This window comes from Euprymna scolopes, chromosome 1 (genome assembly GCF_053919585.1).
Source record: "Euprymna scolopes isolate OS-2025 chromosome 1, ASM5391958v1, whole genome shotgun sequence".
Taxonomy (NCBI): domain Eukaryota; kingdom Metazoa; phylum Mollusca; class Cephalopoda; order Sepiida; family Sepiolidae; genus Euprymna; species Euprymna scolopes.
In genome coordinates this window covers 21,546,647-21,556,295 of record NC_136482.1, presented here as the reverse complement: position 1 = coordinate 21,556,295, position 9,649 = coordinate 21,546,647, and the positions used below count along the sequence as shown (strand labels likewise).

At 40.6% G+C, this 9,649-nt stretch overlaps 1 protein-coding gene and 2 pseudogenes across 1 annotated transcript in view; 2 read left to right on the top strand and 1 right to left on the bottom strand.

The window, feature by feature from the left end:
* LOC145285317 (protein unc-93 homolog A-like) overlaps window positions 1-9,649 on the bottom strand; it is a 719,754-nt gene that overhangs the window by 656,277 nt on the left and 53,828 nt on the right. The gene's annotated exons all lie outside the window — the stretch shown is intronic.
* Window positions 722-866, top strand: LOC145284885 (U2 spliceosomal RNA; annotated as a pseudogene).
* Window positions 2,998-3,123, top strand: LOC145284043 (U2 spliceosomal RNA; annotated as a pseudogene).

Here is a 9,649-nt window from a genome sequence, read left to right as displayed (position 1 = left end):
TCTTAATTAGTTTTTATCCACAAACAGATACAATGGTATCTGTAATTTCTTACTTCTAAATGATAATTTCTCCCTTTCCGATATCTGCCACTGCTGATTGGATAAGACGTAGAAATTCTTCTATTCTGATATTCGCATCTTCAACCATTAAACGAACAGTTCCACACTTACAAAACTATTTATTTACATATCCATTCGCTTCTACTCATTCTTTTCTAAATCATCTACATTGCCTTTACATTCCAAGTCTTTTCCTATGCTATTAAAGTCATTTTGTATGTCAGTCACACAATTTCGCAATTCAATGTACATAAACCTCCGTCTTCCTACATCCACTCATGTCATTACTAGCTGCCCCTTCTCTCTCTCACTCTCCCACTCTTTCCTTATTCGTTCATCAGTTGCCCTCTGCTACCTGATTCAGTTAGCAAAGTCGCCTAGCTATTTGCTCGCTTCGCGTTACTGGAATTTTTAGAAAGTTTCTTCTTGAAAATTCAACTGATAATAGTATATATTAATTAGAAATAACGTATTAAAAATAATATTAATATCAATTTTTAGTCGCGTGCAAGCGACTCTATAAGTCACTCCGTCGGTCGGTTTGTCGGTCGGTCTGTCGGTCAGTCAGTAGTCAGTCGGTCGGTCGGTCTGTCTTTTGTGCTTCGCCTTTTTGGTTAAGATCAAAGGTCTGTTGATAATAGATGTTGTCCTTAGCTTTTTAAGCTTTTCTTTGCCTTTTGGCCAAGATCAAAGTGTAGTATCTGTTCCGGCAGATACTGCACTTAAGATAATTTGTACCAGTCAATGGAGGGGAAACCCTCTATACTGGGACAATTATTATTTTTGGTAACCAGAGTGACCCCTTTTAGGGGAGCTGGTTTTTACCTCACATTAAAAACGGCCTTGTGCCTAATTTGCTCAGTGGGGGAGCAAATAAACACCATCTGTTCCGGCAGATACTACACTTAAGATAATTTGTACCAGTCAATGGAGGGGAAACCCTCTATACTGGGACAATTATTATTTTTGGTAACCAGAGTGCCCCCTTTTTGCCTACTTTTAGGGGAGCTGGTTTTTACCTCACATTAAAAACGGCCTTGTGCCTAATTTGCTCAGTGGGGGAGCAAATAAATACCATCTGTTCCGGCAGATGCTGCAAGCTATGACTAGCTATGACTAGCAAAGACCAGATGTGGGGGCAACCCCACATGCCTGACCATTAACCAGCTCCCATTTCCCACCTCTCGGGAGCTGGTCCCCTTTTTCCCTTCCCCCTCCCTTCACTCCTCACATTAAAAATCGGCCTTGTGCCTAATTTGCTCGGTGGGGGAGCAAATAAACACCATCTGTTCCGGCAGATGCTGCACTTGGGATGATTTGTACCAGTCAATGGAGGGGAGGCCCTCTATACTGGGACAATTATTATTTTTGGTAACCAGAGTGCCCCCTTTTTGCCTACTTTTGGGGGAGCTGGTTTTTACCTCACATTAAAAACGGCCTTGTGCCTAATTTGCTCAGTGGGGGAGCAAATAAATACCATCTGTTCCGGCAGATACTGCAAGCTATGACTAGCTATGACTAGCAAAGATCAGATGTGGGGTCAACCCCACATACCTGACCTTTAACCAGCTCCCATTTCCCACCTCTCGGGAGCTGGTCCCCTTTTCCCCTTCCCCCTCCCTTCACTCCTCACATTAAAAATCGGCCTTGTGCCTAATTTGCTCGGTGGGGGAGCAAATAAATACCATCTGTTCCGGCAGATACTGCAAGCAAAGACCATATGTGGGGGCGACCCCACATATAAGACCTTGGTCAATGTAGGGGCAACCCTTCATACCAATTGTCACTATCCAGATCCCCTACTCCCCGGGGAGTTGGTCCCCATTTCCCCTTCACTCCTCACATTAAAAATCGGCCTTGTGCCTAATTTGCTCGGTGGGGGAGCAAATAAATACCATCTGTTCCGGCAGATGCTGCAAGCTATGACTAGCTATGACTAGCTATGACTAGCAAAGACCAGATGTGGGGGGCAACCCCACATGCCTGACCATTAACCAGCTCCCATTTCCCACCTCTCGGGAGCTGGTCCCCTTTTTCCCTTCCCCCTCCCTTCACTCCTCACATTAAAAATTGGCCTTGTGCCTAATTTGCTCGGTGGGGGAGCAAATAAATACCATCTGTTCCGGCAGATACTGCAAGCTATGACTAGCTATGACTAGCAAAGACCAGATGTGGGGCAAGATGTGGGGACAACCCCACATGCCTGACCTTTAACCAGCTCCCATTTCCCACCTCTCGGGAGCTGGTCCCCTTTTCCCCTTCCCCCTCCCTTCACTCATCACATTAAAAATCGGCCTTGTGCCTAATTTGCTCGGTGGAGGAGCAAATAAATACCATCTGTTCCGGCAGATACTGCAAGCAAAAACCAGATGTGGGGGAAACCCCACATACCTGACCTTTAACCAGCTCCCATTTCCCACCTCTCGGGAGCTGGTCCCCTTTTTCCCTTCCCCCTCCCTTCACTCCTCACATTAAAAATTGGCCTTGTGCCTAATTTGCTCGGTGGGGGAGCAAATAAATACCATCTGTTCTGGCAGATACTGCAAGCAAAGACCCCGCATATAAGACCTTGGTCAATGAAGGGGCAACCCTTCATACCAATTGTCACTATCCAGCTCTCCTACTCCCCGGGGAGTTGGTCCCCATTTCCCCTTCACTCCTCACTTTAAAAATCGGCTTTGTGCCTAATTTGCTCAGTGAGGAAGCAAATAAATACCTCAAAGTGTAGTATCTGTTCCGGCAGATACTGCAAGCAAAGACCCTATGTGGGGGCAACCCCACATATAAGACCTTGGGCAATGTAGGGGCAACCCTTCATACCAATTGTCACTATCCAGCTCCCCTACTCCCCGGTGAGTTGGTCCCCATTTCCCCTTCACTCCTCACATTAAAAATCGGCCTTGTGTCTAATTTGCTCGGTGGGGGAGCAAATGAATAACCTTTTCTTGGCCTTTTGGCCAAGATCAAAGTGTAGTATCTGTTCTTACTACATGCTGCACTTATTGTGATATAAAGTGGAGGATCACTTTTCTGTATTAATTTAATGTAAAATGATCACTCACTTTACAACCAGTCAGTCTCAAAGCCATTCAAGTCATTCTCCAGATCATTCAAGTTGTTTTTGAATGATTCCAGTTATTTTTAAGCATTCAAGTCATTCTTAAGGTCATTCAATTCATCCTTAAGTTCATTAAAGTCATTCTAAGTCATTTAATTTTTATTTATTCAAGTCATTTCAGCCCATTTTTCGGTCATTTTAGTTTATCTTTAAGAATTTCATGCATTCATTCATTACAAGAGAGCACGCGACTAATGGCTATCAGCCTTGTTTAATTGCAACTTCAAGGTAGGTTTTTGTTCGGTACGTGTATTTTCACTTTTGAAAAAAAATTTTTTTTTCATTATTAGATCTTTTATATTTCAGAATAAATAGAAATTTCGATCAATTAATATATATTTTGTTCAAATTCCGATAAACATAAAGAATAGACGCACTAAAAATTTAGTTCCTTTTATATATTTTACGGAAACTGCCTTTTATATGTAATTTCATTGAAAATGGATACTATCGAAAATTTCACGAAAATCTGACCATTAGTTGATTTTTGCTAGATTTATTAAACACGGGTATGTTTTCACGTTCGGAATGCTTACTACATGGGAACGCTATTTTAAAGCGTCAATTATGTAAACACGATTTTCGTCTCGAAATTTCCTTATTTTCGTACGATGGAAATTTTTTTTTATAAATTATTACTGGTTTATTTTACGCTTCTTCTTTTAAGTAATACAAAAGTTATACTGATAATATTAACTTATAATAAAGTTACATCGTGTTACATATAAGGGGTAATTCTCTGATAAATTTCGGAGGTGCCTAGTGTACTTTAAACTTCGGCCAGAAATGCGTACAATAACACTTTAAGTCATACGTTGGCGTATATATTAACCCTTAACTACCTAAAAACTACTCATCGTCAACTGAAATGAACAAGACGACTTATGACATTCTAAATGAAAACTTTTACTTATCAAACACATATGACACACAAATCCTCTCTCTCTCTCTCTCTTTCTCTCTCTCTCTCTCTCTCTCATTGACTTCATATATTACTAATATTTCTAATATATTACATATATTACTATTTCTAATATTTCTTGTTTTGTTTTAGCGCAAATATGTAACTAAGCTTAATAAACTATTTTCGCATCATTTCCATCAAATTTATTTTCTTACAGGTACATATATTACAAAGTTTCTTACGCACTTATATGATATTTCTGTTTCACAATTTTTACTGTTTATTATTTTAAGAAGAAAATGTTCTTTTTATATTGTTTTTTTTTTTTTTTTTATATAACCGTTTGCATGTTTACATCGTATCGTACAGGGGAGTACAGGAATTTATTTCCTTTTAAGTTGTAGAATAATTCGCCTCCTAAACTCCAGTATTGCTAACAAAACTACCATACCCTAAATCATACCCTGAACCATACCCTGTCCGCCAGAGTAGTATGCACGGCCCACCGACACTACAATCTGCTCGGTCACTTTCGGGTAACTCACCACCCGATCACAAAATGTGGTGTCTATTCCGAAAGTCGTTCTACCATGAGGAGTTTGGGTTTGGGAAAAAACAACAAAATAGCTGTACCTTAATTTTTCTCGGGGGATACTGGCAGGCTACAACCGGGAAACGCCGGTTAATGGGTCCTGCTAGTTATTAATATTATTGACATTATTAGAGAGCTAATACTGTATTGATTATTATATTGTATCAATATCTAATAATAATTTCAAAAATAAAAAAATATATATGAATTGGGTGCCAGCAGTAATAATCGAAACCAAAAGATTTAGCGCTCCAGCCATTGCCGTTTTCATTTGAGCTATCGTCAGATGGATGCGAAAACGTTAAAATTTCACCGACTTAAACGTACATTTGCATATGCGTACAATAACACTTTAAGTCAAAGTACGCCTTCCAAGTTCAATTTTTTTTATTTTGATTATTTAGCAAGTATTTTTACTGGCTAAAGACTGAATCGAATTTGTCCCAGAATCCAAATACTCTACACATCAAGTTTCAAGTCTGTATACAAAACATCGACGATCAGGATTGTTTGTTCCCTAGACAGACAGACAACATAATTTTTATATGGAGATATATGTACTAATATCTACACACACACACACACACACACACACACACACACACATATATATATATATATATATATATATATATATGCATGTATATATGTACATATATACTCATACATACACTTACACAAAAAACATGTTTTTGTTTGTTTGTTTTATATTTTCACCCCAAATAAGGCACAGCGCTACTTCGATGTAGGAGGGCTACTATCAGGGACATAAGCTGCAGGTATACTATGTAGGGAGTTGAGCAGTAAGATGTCTGTTTACATTACACTTGAACTTCTGAATGTCAGTACTATTGGGAAAGCAGGAAAGAGTCATCATCTTTAAGAAGGTTGTTGACCAGGACTGAACAGGCCTCTTTCCCCCGTTTGATGTCAAGACGTATGATCAGTGGCACAGGTTTACATATCGGAGTTTTCCTTCTCCTAGATGGATGACCTGGCCAGATCTACCGGTCCATCAGCACCGAGAGGGTTATCCCTGCGTCTGGTTTCAAAGCCAGGTATTTCTACACTCTCGCATTGGTAGTTACGATTAATAAAGTTAGTATCAATAATAATTAGTATCTGCTTTGAAGTTACACTCCTCAAAATAGGATAAAGTTTGGAAGATGTGGATTATTCACATGTTTTTGAGTGGAGATATGTATGTGTATAGGGTGTAGATTTAAGGTTAGTATCTATTACAGTTCCGCAAGGATTAAATATGGGTTGTGGATTAATAAATACATTGGCCAATTATAGTATACAGAGTTAGAGTACGATTCGAAATGTGTTTTAGCTGGTAGTTTTCATGTAAGGACAAGCACCAATACTTTCACCCATTTAAGGAAAGGAGTGATATAGGGTTGCTACTTAATACAGATTACTTTAAATCTCAAAACAAACTATGGCTAGTAAATATATATATATATATATATATATATGTGTGTGTGTGTGTGTGTGTTAATCTACTGCATGCCTTATATATATATATATATATATATATATATATATATATATATATATATATATGTTTTATTTTTTAATGCGGTTTTATCTGTTTGGTTACATATGTTTCGGATGTTGGACCATGTTTACGACCCAACAGCCTCGTCATACCTTACAGAAATGGTTGTTAGTATTTGGAAGAAGTGTTTTAGAGGAAATACGAGAAAAAAGGGGTGGTAAGAGATAATAAGGGGGAGGGAGACGGGTATCGACAATATTTAAGTTTTGAAGGTGAAAATACATTAGATTGTAGTGTATGGGGGGAGTAGCTGATTCAGGTAGGCGTGGATGGAGATATATGGATATAGGGAGGTGGAGGGGAGAGAGGATGGTAAAAGAAAGGGGAGTAAAGAGAGGAGTGGGGAAGGAATTTCAATTTTTAGGTTTTAAAATTTTAACTTCTTTTGGTTGTTTTGTCAGGTATATGAAGTAGATGAGAGAGAGAGAGAGAAAGAGAGAGAGAGAAATTGAGAGAGAGAAAGGGTGTGTGTGTCATATGTGTTTGACAAGTAAAAGTTTTCATTTAGAATGCCATAAGTCGACTTGTTCATTTCAGTTGACGATGAGTTGTTTTTAGGTAGTTAAGGGTTAATACATACGCCAACGCACGCGCAAATACGCATATATACAGACACATACATATGTACATTTCTACACATCCACATACAGACACATACGCACATACACATATATATAAACAATGTATATGCAGACATACATGTATCTATATGCAGACGTACACACACATACACACAACTCCTATACACATACACATACTCATATACATAAATATACATATGTACATATATATATATACACCAACATATATACATATAGGTGGAGATATAGATCTCCAGTAAGAAGTAAATGTACATATACATACATACATGATGGCAGCAAATTCGCTTTCGAACATTGCCATCACTCGATATAGCAAAAAAAAAGAAGAAGGTATATAGAAACACGAAAACATTCAGTAATGGGCCGTACGAATGTGGCTTTTAAGCCCTGCCAAACTCTTGCATTCCTTGACACCCATTGTGCAGACATGTGCCCCACTTGCAGCACGTTCTTGATGTTCTTTTTTATGTAGTATCAAATGCCGTTTAAAACCGCCTGCTGTTTTGTATGTCCGCCCGCAGTTGACACAGGTTAACTCTGGCAACTCAAGACTGCTTTGTGGCCAACTGCGCCGATGAGTAGACTAGTGACTCATCAGCCCAGCTCTGCTCAGACATATTCTTCCGCACACTTCACACTCCAGACCAATTTGACGCCCCCTCGAATTCACGGTTCCTTTCACCTTCCCTTTCCGGATATCGCGCTTCAGCCGCTCATACTGGGTTCGATCCGCCTCAAACTTGCCCACACTTCTCCGCAAGGTCCTTCTCCACCCTCCACGATCCAAAACAAGACTCTCCCAGATTCTTTCATCAATCCCACATTTTTTTAATGTGGATCTTAAACAATTATTGAGTCTCAGTTTAGGCTTTTGAGCCATACTTCTTCCCTTGGCGAGCTCACCATAAAGGAGTTGTTTAGGAAGTCGACTGTCTAACATCCTCACCACATGCCCATTCCATCTCAGTCTATGCTTGATAACGTGAGCCTCAATGCTAAGGCATTGGGTCCGTTCAAGCATCTCCACATCACTGACATACATCTGCCAACCCACACCTAAGATTCGCCGTAGGTACATCTGGTGAAACCGCTCGAGACGTCTCAAATGCTCCCTGAATGTTGTCCAAGTTTCACAATCATAGAGAATAGCAGAGAGAACGCGTGCGACATAAACCTTAAACTTAGTTGACAGCAAGATCCTATGACATCTCCACAAACGCCTGTCCAACTTTCCAAAGGTATCACTTGCCCCGCTGATCCGTAACGATACCTCATCATCCAGGGCACCGGACATACTCAGTGTGCTACCCAAGTATGCAAACTTAGTGACAACTGATATCCTTGACCCACAAACATAAACTGATGGCTTATAGTATGGCATGCCCGGAGCAGGCTGATACATTAAGACAGTTTTCTTTTTTCAGATTGATGGTCAGGCCCAATGCGTTGCAGGCAACCGCAAAGGCGCCCACAAAATGCTGCATATCAGTTACCGTATGAGCCACCAGATCACAGTCATCTGCATAGAGCAAGTCACGAATCGTGTTAGTGAGTACCTTTGTACTTGCATTGAAGCGCCTAATGTTGAACAATCCCCCAGTAGTTCGGTAACGAATATAGGCACCATCAGAGAACCTCCACCCCAAATGCCATCCGAAAGACCATGGTGAAATACAACGCAAAGAATGTCTCCCTGCTAAACACCATTGTATAGCACTATCATCAATGCATCCCGCCAATCCTGCGGAGTACACTCATCGCGCCAAGCAGTCTGCAACAAGTCCGCTAAGCATTGCATCATCTTGGGTCCAGAACATTTAAAGATCTCCGCATGCAAACGATTCGGGTCAGGAGACTTTCCATTGTTCAGCTGCTTCAACCTCCTGGAGAGAAGGAACCTCTACCAAGATATCCTTGATCGGATTGCTAGGAATCGACCTAACAAACTCCTAATCAACGTAAGAAGGTCTGTTCAGGAGGTCATCGAAATGCTCCCTCCATCTATGAAGAATGTCGGTAGGGTCTTGAAGAAGATCCCCACCATACCTCGAGCGCAGAGTAGTGATAGGTATCTGGATGGTCCGTAAACCGCACGCAGTAGGCTATATAAGACCTTGGTGTTGTTCGAATCCGAGGTGAGCTGTATTTCCTCAGCTTTCTGCCTCCACCATTCATCCTGCATGTTACGCAGTCTCCTCTGCACCTCGTGCTTGATTGCCTTAAACTTGTCCCTCAATCGATCTTGCTCACCATCAGTCAAACCACTCCCGAGATAAGCGTACAATGCCCTAGCCTTTGAATAATTTCAGTATCATTCTCATTGAACCAATGCTAATGTTTACGCTCACAATAACCTAATACTCTCTCACATACCTCATAGACAGATTCCTTAAAAGCAGGCCAAGTGTTTTCACAATCAATCTCTTCCATCTCCTTAACTAGTTTCTCCCTCACAATATTGTCCCTTAGACGGACAACATTAAGTCACTTTGGGATAGTCACACTAGCTCCCCTCATCTTGGGCTTCACAACACACTTAATCTTTGCACGGACCAACCGATGGTCGGTCCAGCACTCTGCACCCGCATGACACGAACACTGCAGATATCCCTCATCTCACGTTTTCTGACAAACACATAGTCTATCAAGTGCCATTGTTTGCGACCAGGATGCATCCAGGTCGTCTTGCATTTGTCATTCTGCTGAAACACGGTGTTACCGATTTTAAAACCCATCTCTGAACAAAACTGCAACAACATCAAACCATTGCTATTACACTTGCCCACTCCGTGTTTACCCAGCACATCTC